Source organism: Phalacrocorax aristotelis, chromosome 7, assembly GCF_949628215.1.
Source record: "Phalacrocorax aristotelis chromosome 7, bGulAri2.1, whole genome shotgun sequence".
Classification (NCBI taxonomy): domain Eukaryota; kingdom Metazoa; phylum Chordata; class Aves; order Suliformes; family Phalacrocoracidae; genus Phalacrocorax; species Phalacrocorax aristotelis.
Window position 1 is genome coordinate 45,353,003 of NC_134282.1, and position 16,325 is coordinate 45,369,327.

The 16,325-nt window shown below is 38.6% G+C and overlaps 1 long non-coding RNA gene across 1 annotated transcript in view; it reads left to right on the plus strand.

Annotated features, from left to right (window-relative positions):
* The first annotated feature begins 810 nt into the window (after positions 1-810).
* Positions 811-16,325, plus strand: part of LOC142059538 (uncharacterized) — a 50,981-nt gene continuing 35,466 nt past the window's right edge. Inside the window, exon 1 of the long non-coding RNA XR_012661399.1 lies at positions 811-967. This is a non-coding gene — a long non-coding RNA (uncharacterized LOC142059538). The remainder of the gene's footprint in view (positions 968-16,325) is intronic.

A 16,325-nucleotide genomic window follows, 5' to 3' on the forward strand; every position in this document is an offset into this window, starting at 1 on the left:
AAGTTTTTAACTAACCTCCAGAGAGAAGTCATGATCAAGCACTTACACGGACTTTCTGTAGGTTGGGTGTAGCTGCTATGAGCTTGTTCTACCCATGGCTAATATCGATGCTGAGCCTACAGGGCTCTGTTGGGCAGCTTCTACCTCGGCGGTGGCCTGGTGAGCTTAAAACACAGGTGAAAAGTCAAGCAGGACTCCAAGGCTTGATTATGGTTTTTCTGTTACCGTGTCAGTGAATTTTTTGGGGTTTTTGTGGCTACTTTGTGTTTGTTACAGCATGCTCCAGAGCTCTACCCTGACTCTGTTCCTTGTCCCAAGTGACTACAGGACTGCCATGCAGGGCATGTCTTTGTGTCTGTAGCTGTGTTTGCGCTGGTCGTAGCTTTCTGTTTCTGTGCACAGCAAATGGAGAGCTGACATCACTCCTCCACCTATTAAACCACACAGATTTCTTAATTATTTTCAACATGCTGCACATTTTTTTTTCAATCATTGGCACTTTCTTCCCATGCTTTATTGACTATAAATGATAGTTTACTCATGTTACGTTTTAATTTTGCTGTTAACGTACTTGATTGGAAAAATGTTCTTGTAACAGTAGTAAAAAATGTGTGCAAGATAGCACAAATGACATGTAAGCTTATTCTATGAGGTTTGCTTAATTGAAGATAAACAAATTTATTATCTTGCAATTAGTGTGGGTTGTATATGTAAACGGCTTCCTAGCAAGATCAGCAACTCAACTCAACATGCTGCTTTTGACTTGGCAGCAGGTTTCATTTTACTGTGTCTTAAAAGCTTCTTGGAGGAGTTTCCCTTCTGGTTCTCCTAGCTCCTTGATATATAGACAAGATATCATATCAGGCTCTTTCAAATTCTTCCACAGAAAACTCAGTGATGTGGAGAATTATAAACTGTCTTGAAAGAATTTCTTCATTGTGCATTTTTGCAGCCTTCTTCACAGCAGGTAAGTGATATAGGAGAATTTAGGCAAAACAGCAATACAAATATGAATGCTAGCAAGCCCAATGCAGACTTAAAATGTTTTTCTTTTCCAATTTCACAGTATAATCCTGTTCTATGAGATGATTCCTAATTGATAGTACTGATTAGCTTTCTTTTATTGTTACTATTTTCATAAGCAGAGAAGCACATGGAATAGGAGAAATTAGTAGCTTGGGATCATGGGAAGGAGCGTTCTTGAAATGTGAAACTGTTGTTGGAGCTAAGGAGGCTCATTCTGCCATAATTACCCCATTGACCCACAAATGAACTTTACTTTTCAAAGAAAAAATTTTGGAAACTTTCCTGGGGAACATTTTGCTGTTGATGTGTGAGCATGCAGTGTAAGATGCTAAAGATATATCAAAACTTGTGGCTAAGTATTAGCATAATGATTAATGCAGCTGCCTAGTGTTGCTACACAGTCACTTTGCAGTGTATCATGACTCTTACAGGAGTGCTTTGTGCCCTTCTGAACAACTCCTGTCCATGGAGCTGGGTGAGGCTCAAAGATATAATTGTTTCTGAATTTTTAAAATCCAGGCTTCAGCATGGAAACTTGGGGGCCCGATCCTGGGTAGCACTTCCTTTTAAAGGGGGACTCAAAACTGTAAATGGGACCAGAAGTCTTTTAAAAAAGAACAGTGAGATGGTGGTGTGGGTTTTGTTTTGTTTTGTTGTATTAATCATGTAGCAGAAGACTTGTTTCTCCCATTCCTTTTAAAGGCATGCACCCAATTGCCTTTGCTGGCGCTTGATCCAGAAGCGAGCAGACAGAGAACTATCCTGCATTAATCAGCTTCTAGGCCTGACTTTCCTTACATGTGTGTGAGTCGCTATAAGCCAGGACACAAAAACTTGATCACTTTAATAATTACCTAGTCTGCAGGTCTGTTGTAAGGATGGGCTAAATGTGCTGGATTATGACTGTTTGTTTGTTTTAATCATATAGTTCTTTTCATGCAATTCTTAGTATTTATGAAGAGTAGGCTTGCTGTGGCTATTCAGATTTCCATTTATATGTTAGCAGTGTCTTTCAAAACATATCCCTAGCAAAAGAATAATGCTGATAATCCAAAAGATGAGTTATATTTGATTACTTTAATAAATTTAATTAGATTGTAATATAATCTAAAATGGTCTAACTCAGTGGTAGTTAATTAAATGGACAAAATTCTTAATATACTAATGGCCTAATTTAGGAATTAATTGCTAAGCCTTTGCCTTTGTAACAATTCACATTTCTTCCTTCCCTGATGTGGTTTTAATAAGGTAGCTGTAGAGATTCTTAATGCTTATGGTGGCACTTTTAGTTGAACTAATTTGTGTAATTTATTGTAAATATGAATATTGGTATTAGATTCTATTGTGTGGAAGATGACAGAAGGAAAAAGTGTTTCTGGATTACTGAAGGTTCATCTTGAAAACACTTTTGAGCTTTCTTCTTTGTTAATTATATTTTCTACAGAGTATAAGAAATAATATTTTTCTACATACAAATACCCTGTTTCTTCAGAAAATGCAGCTCTCGGGTAACTTTCATTTCAATTTCTTGCCTGCCTAATTAAAACACAAACTCAAGACCTTTTTCTCAACACTTCCATCGTCTATTTCTCATTATGCTTCTTGATGAGATTTTTAGGCTTCACAGAACACCGTCTAGGCAGTTAATCCGATGCAGTGCTAAGATCACAGCACTTCTTGTGTAATTCTTATTAGGTTAATCAAGAAACTTACTGAAGCAGGAGGTTTTTTAAGGGCTGCCAAATTTGAAACCATAGATCAAAGTTCATAGCCCTCTGACCCTTTTGCCCTAACTTGCCTCAGCGAAGTCTATATGAATGGCCTTATTGTGAATATGGCAATGTCCGTGAGCCTGTACATTTGCAACTGTTTAGGCTTAGAAGAGCCATTGTGTTGTGACTGACGAAATGCATTTTCTTCTCTTTCTGAAGTGTAAAAGTTTTCACCTCCGTTGCCTATACAAGTGCTCCGGTGATCACAATAGCAGTTAGGTGATCCTTGTTCCTGTCAGACTGAGCACCCAGTTTTATGACAGAGTGTAATTAAATGGCTCAGAAGCCAACATTAGGAAAACAGCAGTGAAGAATGGGGGGGAAAGCTTAATTTCCATATGGTCAGCCAAGCAAGAACAACACTAGCATTGTGATCTGGAGTAGACAGTTTAAGCAGTATTAAAGAGATGTCTATTCTTTACCTTGCCTTTTGAATGCCAGTGCACTTCTTTGATTACCATTCTTCATGGTCAAAACCTTTTCCTAAACCAAATGCTTTTTGCATGGTGTGACTCCTTTGGTGTTATTAATATAATAGCAAGGATTATTTTGAATAATAACACTGAACTTAAGAATGGAAATCAAATAATTTAATTAAATGATGTTTGACCCAGAAAGGCTTAGGGAATTTTAATAAGGTTGCCTTAATAACATTCTGATTTACTACTTCCTTTTTCAGGGGAAATTACAAAAGTAAGCTCACAGTAGGATTGGAGCTTTCAGGGAGCATGGGGTAGAAATGCTAATTATGTTTCTACAGAGGACCTGAAGTTCTTTGGCTAAATTAAATTATGGTGGTGGTGGTGTCTTGGTTTTTTTTTTTTAACTTCCTGAATTAATTTCCCTAAAAAGTAACCAGTGACTCTCTGGATTTAGGAGTTAGCTAGCCAGAAGAGTTAAAAGGTTTTTGCAGTCAGGTATTCTTTAAATGGCCCACACCAGCTATTTAAGTGCTCAAATATAAAACTGACATCTTGGTTTTAGATGTGCATGTCATCATTACAGTTACTGTAATGCTGTATTGGTCACTCTTTCTGTGCCTGATAAAACTGCTTCATGAGCCAGTGGGAATTTGGCTGGTACGAACACAAGTGGTGACTTTGAGATGAGTTACCAGGGTCTGTGTTCTTGCACTGTCAAAAGAACATGTTTAAAAGTTTGTAACTTAAGGTAAGGTAGGTTCATTTGTGGTTTGGTTTGGGGTTTGTTGTTTTTTTTTTTAATATCTGCCTTATTGAAAGGAAATGCTTAGGAACAAATAATATTTATTTCAAGAGCTGTTAACTTGAAAGTCAGTGCCTATATAATGGTAAAAGGATCAGATGTTTCTGAGAACACCCTTACAATCTTTACTTAGCATAGCGTGTGCATGCAGCACCAGAAATTACAGGAATTTATTAAAATACAGCAAGAGATGTTGTTCACATCACCAATTTGCTAATTAAAGGAGAGTGTGGATTGATTAAAGCAGGATGTTCATTTACAAAGAAAAGCAAACAAAGCAATTTGGGCAATTATGGTTCTCCCCCTTATTGCAGGAAAACATTTGAAAGTCTGACAGGCAGTTGTTCACTTAATATGAGTATTTAGTTCTCCTCTAATCTTCAAATCTATAGAAAACCACTGTATCACCTGCAGGAAGTTTTCAAGAGAAATACTCCTTGGCATATTTTGGTACAATCAAGCTGCAGTCTGCTACCTTTCAAACAGGAAAAGTGAAAGGCAGAGGCAATAAAAAGGACGTCTTTGAGGGGTCTAAATTTCTTCTGCCTAACTCCGCCTTGACTTACAGCTTAATTATTTTAAAATGCATCCTTTCACCTGCCACAGGCAAATCTGTTTCCTCTCTAAGTACGAAACAGAAACACCAGTTTTGTTGATCCTTAGATACTGAACTTTAAAAGGCATTATTATTAGATGAGGCAAAGATTATTCTGCTGAATTGCATTAACGGGAGAGCATGTGATGGATACGATACAAGCACATGCTGTGTCAGCTTGGGAAGGAGTGTATGTGCAAAAGAGAATATTGTCATCAACCTCAGCAAAATAATGCAGAGTATTGCTTTATTTATAGCTTGAAAAACTGACAGAGATGGTTAAATCTTTGTGTCAGTTGAGTCCTGATTTAAAGTTCCAGCTGTCGGTATTTAAGGACGCAATTATGTTATGACCTTTCATCTTTTCCTCTTTACATCACACACAGTGGCAAGGCTGTTCTTTATTGTCTTATTCTTTCCTTGTGCTCTTTTTTTCAAATAAAAGCAAGGAGGCAGGTAGGGGAAAATATCTTTCCAGCAACTTTTTTTTTTTGTCATTATACCATTATCATTTTCACAGTTGTAATTCCATGGTGTTTCTTCCTGGCATATTCTCACTTGCCTAGTCAGTGAAGCCAAATGATATTTACCAATTTACTTCTGGAAACTAAATGGCCTAATATTCCTCTCTGGTTATCTACCCTTTCAGCTGGTGGGATATATGCTCTGCCTTCTGCCTGCTTAGTGCCCTGTAGATAAATTTGTACAGAATTTCTTTAGCTGTCAGAGTGATGGATGGGCGGTACAGTGGAGCCTGCTCAGCCAGAGCAAGTGGCTGCCTTTGCCATCCATCACTCTTCCTGCTGTCAGCCCCCTGATCAGGACTTCAGAGCAGGTTCAGACTTCGTCTAGGTCACAGTGCCACAGAAAAACAATCAGTTTGTCAAGGATATACATATTTTAACATGAGGATGTTTGACGTCTGAAATGCTGCTGTTGTGTTCTACATTCAATAAACCAGATTTTTGCTTTGTTTTGAAGTAGGGGCTCTGTGCTTAGGGGGAGCGAACGTGTCATTGGGTATTCTTGTAGTTACGATTGTGGATGGTAGGAAAGAAAAGTGAGTGGCCGGTTACAAAAAAATGAAATGGAAAAGAAGCGTTTGATACCTGAGCATTGCATGTTCTACGTTTTAAAAGGGATGTCAAAAACAGCTCTGGCCTTTTAAAGGATTTGGGGTTTTTTTTCCTACTAGTAATTTTTAGTAACTCTGGTTGTCTTTTGGGCTTTAGATCATGCTCTGGCTTGATTTGTTGGCTCTTTTGACACACCAGCTATTTGTGAACTAGAAAAGTACCAAACTAAATGGAAGTATTTCTTCTTACTTGTGTTATGTTTCACTAGGACTTGTGTTTGTATGTTATTACATTTCATGTGTTCAGATGGTAACTTAAGTTTCTGCTCTTAAACACTAGCCAGGATTTTTAATTCAGAACAGTCCCTAACTCTTGCTCATGAACTTAATTTTTTTTCTCCTCATTCAGAGGTGCTGGGGAGAAGAAATGAGAGCTACCTAGGCTAACAATTCATTTAGCTGGCAGAGAAACAGGGTTAGCTGTTTGAATGCTGATTGTCCTCCAGTGGTTTTCACTGTTCTGTGGGGGACTTTTCCACAGTTCACCAGATCTGCTCAGGACAGTCCGACAGGAGTGCCACCAGTTGCCGAACATGTGGCTCTACTCTGGAGGCAGCTGCCTGTTGTGTAGCCTGCTGGAGAACACCTGAACCACGGGGTCATACTAAGAAGGAGAAACACTTACGATATGAAGAAGGATATAGCAGTATTACAAACCTGTGTTTTGTGCATGAATCACTTCAACAAAAGATGGTAACTGTAGTATAGCCCAGGTTTGGGGTTGTCAGAGTGGTTATGTTTGCTCGATACCACCCTTGACTGTACTTGTGGAGTAAGGGGACACCAGAATCCATGTGCTTTGTAACACCTGTACAACAGGTTAACAGCAGTGAGCCATGTGGTAGCTTGAGTAGGGTTTCCATAATGGCTGTATGCACCTACGTGAGCCTGGCATAGCACTGGTGACCCGGAACTGTACACAAGTCTTTGTTATTCTGTCTCCACCATTATCTTTCAGGAATAGGTATGGTAGCGCTGACTGTTTATAATCTGAACAATCTACTAGTGTTTGCGTGTATAAGTCAATTAGCTATGAAGTGTGCTGTGGCACAAAGTATCAACAATATTTTCCACAGGTAAAGTGGCCGTGTTTAGCATTTCAATGCCTGAAGAAGGTGTTGCAATATCTTGCAAATTAAATGGCCTTGCAAGTAACTATAATGTTCTGTACTTAAGTGGAAAAGATGCTTAAAGTCATATTCTTCTTTCCTTGCAACTTGTGTGGCACGCCAAAACTCTTGGAGACAAAATGTCTGTGCTCTGGATATGCTGAGCAAGCACAGAATAACTCACCTTCCTGTTCACTAATATTCCCATTATCTATCGCCAGCCACTCTGCGTCAGTCTGAACAACTGTGGTTACAGGATTGTTTTCTTAGAAGACCGCTGCATATTCATGTTCCAGTGAGGAGGATTTTTGCTTGTAGCTGTTACCAGTGGATCAGCAGGGAAAATAAATCTTTGCTAAATTTGTGTTTTTCACAGTTTCAAGTGATCAGTTACATTTATCAAGTTTCTGGATAAGAGCAGATTATCTTCAGCTCAGTAAAATTGTAATGCTTCTCCTCCATATGTAGGGCAGAAGCTATTTCTGTGTGGATGCTGTGCAGACAGCCTTCCTGATGGCTGTGAGAAAGACGGTATAGCTAAGGCTATGTTGACATATTTAGAAGGAATTAAGCTCTCTCCGCACATCTGTATTTTAATAACATGGGGTTTTTTCAGTGTTTCTTTGCACAGCAGAACAAATCAGAAATAGCCACTGCAGCTGAAGGTAACAGAGGCCTTAGGAAACAGTGCGTGTTTCCTAATCCTCTTCCAAACTTTTCTTAGACAACCATTTGTTACATTGTCATGTTCAAACCTGTTCTCCTACTCCGTTTGCTTTGTTACTGTGCTGTGGCTCACATGATGCATTTCAATCACAAGGTCATTGTGACATGAACTTTGGCATGGATCTAGAAGTATAATATACAAGTATAGGTTAGACATTATTTATTTTAAGGAAAGAAGGATTTTGGCAGCTGGCTAGGAAGAGATGGAATTTCTGATTATTAGGACAACAGTAAGGGCAGGTTTTCATTACTAAGCAAGCATATAGACATTTCTGTTAACATGCCCCATATCAAGATAGCTTGTCATGCTAATTTGGTACTAGGAGAGAGGATTACACCTATGTGGAAGTTTGGGAAGAAATTTAACTTGTTCCTGATTTATTGAGAGAGAAAATGAGACTACAATTCCAAAATAAATTAAATAAAAAAAGTCTGGTAGTGGGGAATAGTTAATTGCTTCTTGTTTCTTATAGTTAATGGAAGTTTATGGAAGCAATAAGCCAACTGAATGACTCTGTGGTACAAGCTGAGTCGTTTTGTTCTAACTTCTCTTCCTTCCAATAAGAGTAGAGAACCTGGGCTCTGGCAGATGTTCCAAGAGTTAAGAGTACCGTATCTGTTACAGGAGATCCAAGCCAAGCACCACGTTGAGAGGTCACAACATACACAGTAAATATTTACGTGCACTTTAAAACAAGTGCCTCTGACTTTAGAGCCTTTTAACATCTTATATAATATTTGGTCAGAATAACCATTCTTGTGTGCTGTACTAATCTTGAAAAATATTGAGTGAAAGTTCAGCTGGCTTCTATTTTATCCTGCTATATGTCTGTTTATTGCTTCACAGGTGGCTGTTAAACCAGCTTTATGGGGAAACTAGGGTTAATATTTCTCAGTTTCTGCAGGATCATCACCTGGGTCATTATAGTAACAAGATACGTAGTGTGACATGTGTTCACATGGGCATTGAAGGAATTTTCCATCTAGTTTCTGTGGTCACAAAGCCACTTTAGGATGAATATAGTGACTGACATCTAATACTGCTCATTCTACTTTCTTTGGCAGTTTTAAGCAGTAGATGACAGACTATTGAAGAAGGAAGTATTTGTAAGAGTGGATTTAGGAGATAAGTATCCAACATAGTAAGTGCAAGGTGTGTATTACCTAGTAGCTAAATGCTCAACTAGTTATATGTAACAAGACCCTGAAGCTGTACAGTTATAAGAATCAGGTGTTTGGCACGTGGAACTTAATTTTCCACTTTAAAATCACCTTAACATTTTAAAGCTAGAAGGGACCACTACTGTCTTGTTTGATCCTTTGTTTTATCAAAGAATATTCATATACTCAACCTAATATCTAATGTTTAACTTAATTTTCAGTACCAGTTGTTCTTTATCAGTCTTTGGCCAAGCCTGACAGGTCCCAGTGCATTGTCATTAAAGGTGAGATACAAAAGTAATGTAATTGATGTGTCATATATATACTTACTTTTAGTGACTTCCCCAGTTGCTCCAAAGCTTTTCTCTCCAGGGCCCTGGTATGAACATGACCTTCTATAATGCTAAATAGTAAAACAACCGTTTTAAGCTTCATGTTTTAGTTTTAAAAGCAAAGGAACAAAGTCACAGTGGGGGCCAGCTGGCAGACTTACATAGCCATGCACAAACTTTTCCCCTTTAGACACAGCAGAATTTAAATTTGCACTTAAATCACAAGTCAGTATGAATTTAAGCCTATCCAAGAACTCATTTATGCACATCACAAAACCACCCCACAAACTGGTGCAGTACTTTTTGCTTGGCAGTCATTCCTCCAGAGATATTCCGGACAGAAATAGCAAGGGTACTGCAGGCCAGATATACATTGGCAAAGCTGCCTATGGTAGAAAACTTGTTCAGCACCTGCCTGTTTGTGCTATGCCTGGCTGCCATTGCCTGTATTAGACTATCACTTTTATAATGACTGAAATTGTCCATATTATTAAGGAATAACAGTGGGTTCTGGTTTATTGTTTAACCTGAGCCAAAATTTTAAGTGCAATTTAAAATGAGCAAGAAGATAGAAAAGCAAAGCAGGTCTGAGCAGAACCACTGTTTTCAGAAACCTGTCATTTCTTGGGACACAACCTGAAAGTGGCTGTGCCTAGGGGAGCACTTGTTCCTCTTACCTAGTTTGCAAAGCCCTGTTAAGGCTGACAGCTCTCCATGCGGGTGTGGAGATCTCAGAATTTAACAACTCATATTTTCCTCGATATTTTAAAACTGAAATAATTGTTAATCAGCCCCTTTACTTCTGCTTGCCCAAGTTTATGCCTGACGGTAAATCCCATGACTTTCAAGAGAATTGTGATATGTCCGGAAAAATGTGGATTGTTAATTAAAAATAAAATAAAAATTGGCAAGTAGGTCAGAATGATCTTAATACTTCTCAAGGCCACCTGGTCAGTGATTGAAGACAGATCTTTGTAGCCTCATGAAAGAAATCTTCAATTCCAGTTTCTTTTTGAGAGACCCTGAAGAAAGAGGTTCACTGTACCACATGAAAACACTGTGATAGTCTTCCTTCATGTGAAATATCTGAAATTGTGCCCGTAATGGCTGCTAAGTCAGTGGCACTGCAGTGAATGAGGAGAAGAATCAGGTTTTACCCAGTGACTTTTTGGAGAACATTAACCTATCATTGAATACTGCCTGGTTAATTCATGGGATGGCTGAGTCTCCTTTTATACATATGCTCTCTCTGGCACACTGGTGTGCTTTACCTTGAGGGCTAGAAAAGTTGGCAGGAATTCCTTTTGTTGGCACCGATGGTAACATGTTCACTGGCAAAAGTGTTAAAAAAAGTCCAACCAAAATGCCTTGATATTCTTGATCTTATTTTCCACTCTACATGTACAATTTTTAAGTAGTTTTGGTATATCTAAAAAAAAGTGAAACATGAGAGGACAAATTTTTTATTTAATTTTTCACGTGGCCTTCTTTAAAACTTTCTTGAAACATACAATTATCATTTAAAATAACTAAGGACTTGGGAAAAAATTATGTACACAGACTTAAGTAGTAAATATCCTGAGAACCCCTCTTTTTCTTCCTGTGTACATCAAAATTATGTTGTGCTCAACCCAGAACTCCCTTGTCAGGTGAAAAATTAGCAGTTTTAGTGTGCTATGTCTAATTACATGTTGTTCCCTGGAAGTGAACCACATGTTACCTCTAAAAGGCCTTGCTTTCCACAGGATAAGTTTGATCCAATTGTGTTAATCTGTGTTAGTCCGTCTGCTCTAATTAGACCAAGGTTTTAGTGTCAGTGATAAGTAGAGTTAGTGCTCTTTATCTTACTCGGGAATTGCTACAGTAGTAGACTGTTCCAGCAAGACTAGATTTTAGCTGTAATTACTTCATGAAAGGCTGTCATTTATAAAGACACGTTGTCACACAGCTGGGGGAATCCTCCCCCCAGCTGGACGCTCACCAGGCTGCTCTGGTTACCTCCTGCCATACAGCCTTTGGGTGTTTTACAATTCCTGTTGTTGAAAAGTAGCAAAGACAGGCCCTTTGGTCTCTCTAGTACACTCACAGGTCACAGGCTGTCTATTCTTTTTCATAAAAATAGGACCTCATTACCCACCTGCCATAATATATATGTATATGCCATATATAGGGATGCATGGTATTTTGTCAAAGGTCTTTTGAGTTTTTGAGATTTGAGAAACTACAAATCTTGTAATTGTTGTTCATGTTACCTTTTATGTCAATGCATTAAATTAATGACTTGTTTGCTTTATCCTCAGTTTTATGTAATTGTTTATTTTCTGTAACAGAGGCTGTTTCAATAGAAGTATTTGGTGGGAACACTGTACCAGGTAACTGACTTTTTGTAACAGAAATATTTTTTTCAAAAGTGGTAACAATGTCTGACAGGCCTTACACTTAGCTGTAGTGTGATATGGTGCAGATTTTTACAGTAAATCTTCAAAGAATCTCCATCTCTGATTCATGTAGATGGATATCTTACTGAAACATTTTTCTGGCATGTGAAAGCAGATGAGTAATTCTTGTTCTGTTTTCTTGGTTATAAAGGGAAATTAATTCTCTTAACAGTAAATGATTGCAAAAAGCTTATTCATGCCATGGTTTGAGAAAGCATGTGGAAAATATGACAGCGATGGAATTGCAGCCTTGCTTTAATACGCACAGCATATATGAGTTAAGCGGTTCACCTGCAAGACTCTAATACAAGAACAGTGAACATGAAGAGGGAGAGAATGAAATAGATGAAGCATAAACAGGAAGACAGAGATGATTCTTGAGGGTCTTTAGAAGATGCCTGCTTTGGCTGGCTCTCCCAGTTCTAGGATAAGCTAAGCTGCATTTTTTCCTCCTTTCTGATCTCTCCAATCAGACATTAAGATGTCATTTCAGGTCCTGAATTATAATTTAGGAATTTCTTCTCATTGACTAGTCTATTTTCCACTTCTGTCTCAGGATGGAACTATGCAATTCTGTCCTTCCTGGTTCACGACTTAGATTATACCAAATGCACATTGCTATGCATTTTTTCTCATGGGGCACCTATGCTGATGCAAATGACTTAAAAACAACAAATGTGCCACGTACTTGTTTAGTGTCTTCTGATCTTTTATGTCACTACAAGTTGAGGGGCTTCTCCCTGAAGTTATTAAGACAGCATTGAGAAATAGAGTTTTTCCTATGATGTTCAGATCCAGATGCCTGCTTATTCCAGCACTTAGACTATATTTTGAGAGTTTGTCTCCCTCTAAAGTAAAAGAAGGGCTCTGTGACTGCATGAATTGTTACCGTACTGCTCAAAAGTTTCCTTTATTTTAGCATGTCAGGCAGGCATCCACCTCTGGCTGGCTGGTATAGTGGATCCCAAATCGGAGGTTGCCCTCATGGTGATGCTGTTCCTCTGCTTGGGTAAGGAGATCTGGTCACTCAGAGTGGACAGCTGCCATGGGTCAGCAGCTATTTCTCTTCTGTAAGGACAGCTCTTGCTGTGGGATCCTTTCTTTGCTTTCCATGTAGAACTTGCAATGTTTCTTAAAATTAAGCCCAGAAGGTCTACTGTGCATATGTGTCCAAATAACACATTTGATGCAGAAAACCTTATTATAACAGTGGGAAAGCCAAAGCAAAGGACATGAAGAGTGCAAGGATGTGCAATGTGGTATGTGATAGCCTCTCCAAAGCTTTCAGTTTAGAGAGAAATTTAGGAAGGGGTAGGACAAGATAAGGAAATGTCAGACCTTGAGAGTCTAACCTTTTTGACTACTGTGGAATACCCTGTGGGAAGATAAAGTGATTGGAAATAGGAGTAGGAATCTCAAGAGTACTGTGAACACAGAGGAGCAGATACAGAAAAATGTTGGTAAGAAAAGCTTGATAGTATCAGCTCACCAGCTGTTGAGATACTAGGCAACATCTTGGGGAATTATTTAGGAATCATCCCAAAGTGGGTAAGCTAGGAAAAATAATGTATCCTAGTAAATGTAACTCATCAATGTGTGAGAATGTATCTGCCTATATAAAGCCATAGTTAAAAAGTTTTATGCCCATACTGAGCATAAATCGGTGGTTGCATACCAAGAAGCTGGAAGTGCTGAGCTCCTTTGAGGTCTAGGCTTCCAGAATACAGAAATGATGGTTATTTTTGCAGATTGCAAGAGTGTACTAAGGCTGTTTCCAGTGGCAGAACAAAACAGTGGAACATGTGTTAGAGAACTGAAATATGTATAAATAAAAGTGTGTGTGTAGAGAATAGATTCCATATTGTTCAGAGATTTCTAGGACCCTAAAACTTCCTGTGTATGTGGTGGGGTCCACAGGCTACTTGTACCTGCAGTGAGAGCAGGAATATTCGCTGAGGCTCTGACTCAGCTGCACATCAAATCTAACTGGTTCAGCTAGCTTCAAATCTTGGACTAGTTGTGTCCAAATGAAAACCATGGAAAAAAAAGTCAATAAGAATCCTCTGTAAAAACATGAGTTTCAGAAGTAATGCATGTTAAATACAAGAGGAAAGCCTTTTACTCTACTTGGTGGTTCATGCGTCAGCTAGACTGCATGTCCAACCCTGGGTGCTACACAGCAAAAAAGACGTGCATCAGATGGAGAGAGACCAAAGGCAAGCAATAAGGATGGTAAAAGAAAACATTAGCTACGAAAGCAAACTGAAAGGATTTGTTCAGTCTTAGAGGTTAAGTAAAGAAGGCTGAGAAGATGCAGGCGAAAGGCTGCTGTTTGGAGGAAGAGAATAATCTGGTTTTTCATGTCCGCTGGGGACAGGACAAGAACTGATGAGCTTAAATTAAAGCAAAGGAGATTAGAAGTAAGATACGAGAGGAAACTTTGCAATTGTGGGGATAATTAGTCACTGGAATAGATTGCTTAGGGCTGCTATGGAATCACTTCAGCTTTGTAAGGACAGGCTTGACAAACACCTGCCAGGAGTGCCATAGGCAGTGATGTCTGTGCCTGGGAGTAGTCAGGTGAACTCGGGGTGCCTGAGCACCTTCCTGACCTAGTTTCTTTGATATGCAGTTTGTATTTTCATTATCACACTGCTGCTTTCTGCGGGCCCCATTCACCAAAAAAATCTCAATTAAAATGTTTATTTGATGCCTACTTCAACCAGTAGAAACACAGAAACAATGTATAATTTTGTGACAGAAGAAAAGTTAGCCTGAAACAGATTTTACTACAGAGAGCAGATTTAGGGCTACCACAACTTTAACAGCATCTGTTTCACTGTGGTGTAGCAGGAAGCAGCTTCTATTATACTTTATCAGCAAAAATTCACATCCCAAAGTGACAGGGCAAGCTTGAAAGAAAAAACAGCTGTTGATGAGACTCTAGTGAGTATGCTGTGGGCCTCAGCAAAATAAAACTTGATGGGAAGGGAAAGCAAAGCATCTCTTCATTCAGCTTTGAGAAAAATTTACATGGTGGCAGATTAGTGAATGGATTTATTCACCAGTTTACAAAACCTGTTATTCACAGTGCTGCACTGCATGTTACTGTCAGCTGTCTCAGTGACCTTAATGCAGGCAGTGTGTTCCCCAAGGCTCTGCTGCACTAGCTGGTTTTAATGTAACACTGCGTGTGTCATCTGAACTGATGAAGCAGGGTAGTGATTCCAGTTACATATTTCATGTCTGTTGGGTAAAATGAAATGGTGAGTATGTTCAGTTCTGTAATTGTCCATGTTTCATTAGAGCACTAGGGCTACAAGAAGGGAAAAGAGAGAGAGGATTGAGGTATAGTCCAGGAGTACATAATCTCTAAACTGATGGTGCTCAAATACTGAGTGTTAGTTCTGTAGTAATAATTAAATTTTGTATGTTTGCTATATTTTCCTTTCAAAAGGGGTTTTTGTTTGAGTTTTTTGCCTGAATTGAGATCAAGAAGGACATGTTTAAGGGGCCTACTGTTTCTGGAGAAAAGATGTAATAAATCATCTTTCTCATAGGGTTGGTTGTTTTGGGGGGTTTTTTTGTGTTGGATCTTGGGCTAGCCATTGATTTAAAATGGAATGTAACCAAGATTTGTTGCACTAACTAATGTGATGCTAAAGCATCCTAGTTTCTTATGTGCCTCTTCAGGATACACTAAAAAAAATACCCTGAAACTGATCATTATTTAAAAACAAACAAACAAAGATAGAATTCTTGCTACAAGCAAGGCATTTATTGTCAGTAGTATCTAGAGGGATATTAGAAAAAGGACTGTGTTGCAACATCCACTTCACTCCTCTGAGTTCCACATTTCATTTGTGGTTTAAACCTTTTATTGAATAACAATCACATATTCTTTTGAGACATAAACTTATTTAAAGAGCATAGGCATTAAATTGAAGAAAAAAACTCAAACCCACCACAAAAATACCTCACAACCCAAAACAAAACCTCAAAACCCTCAAAAGCCAAGAAACAAGAAACCCAGGGCAACACCCCAGAACCCCCAAAAGTTATGTTAATTAATATGGCTACAAACCTGTATTGCAGAAATACGTTAAGCACCCCTAACTTGGAGAGGCGTCTCTGTGTGTGGCTGTTAATGAGGTAAGTGAGCTGAAAAGTAAACAGGATGTGCCTCATTTCCCCTGATGAGCTTTTCTGTACAGGATCCTGGAATTTGCCTTCAGGTGAAATGTCGGGGATTGTACTTTCCCTTGGGAGAGCCAATTCTAATTAAGAAGTATACAGTCAAAATCATCTCTTTGCTCTGCCTTTGTTGAGAAACACTTGAATACCAATTTTGCCACTGTACTAATGCTGAGAATATTGGCAGTTGCACATTACCTGCATGTATCTGAGCTCTGCAGTGATACAGTGAGGTGTAAGAATGAATATAAAAATAGTGTCCACAAGATCAGCTAAGTGGAGTGAGCAGCAGCTGATCCTCATTACACTGGCTTTTCTTTCAATTTAGATAAGGCACAAATAATGAAAACTTGTTAATTAAATAGTGTGTTGGTGGATTTATTTAACTCTGTGAGGTAAATGGCACACTTAAAATGGTGAAAGCTATTCTAATGTGACACTATGGGGGTATGGAAAATCTATCCAAACAATACTGACAGACCTTAGTTTTTGCAAGAAAAGAAATTCCTTTAATTAAACGAGAGTTGTAGCTGCTTAACCTGAATTTTATACCGAACATATTTCAGTGTGGTAGAGGGCTGTGAGAAACCTTTGTATGATTTTGTATGTTGGT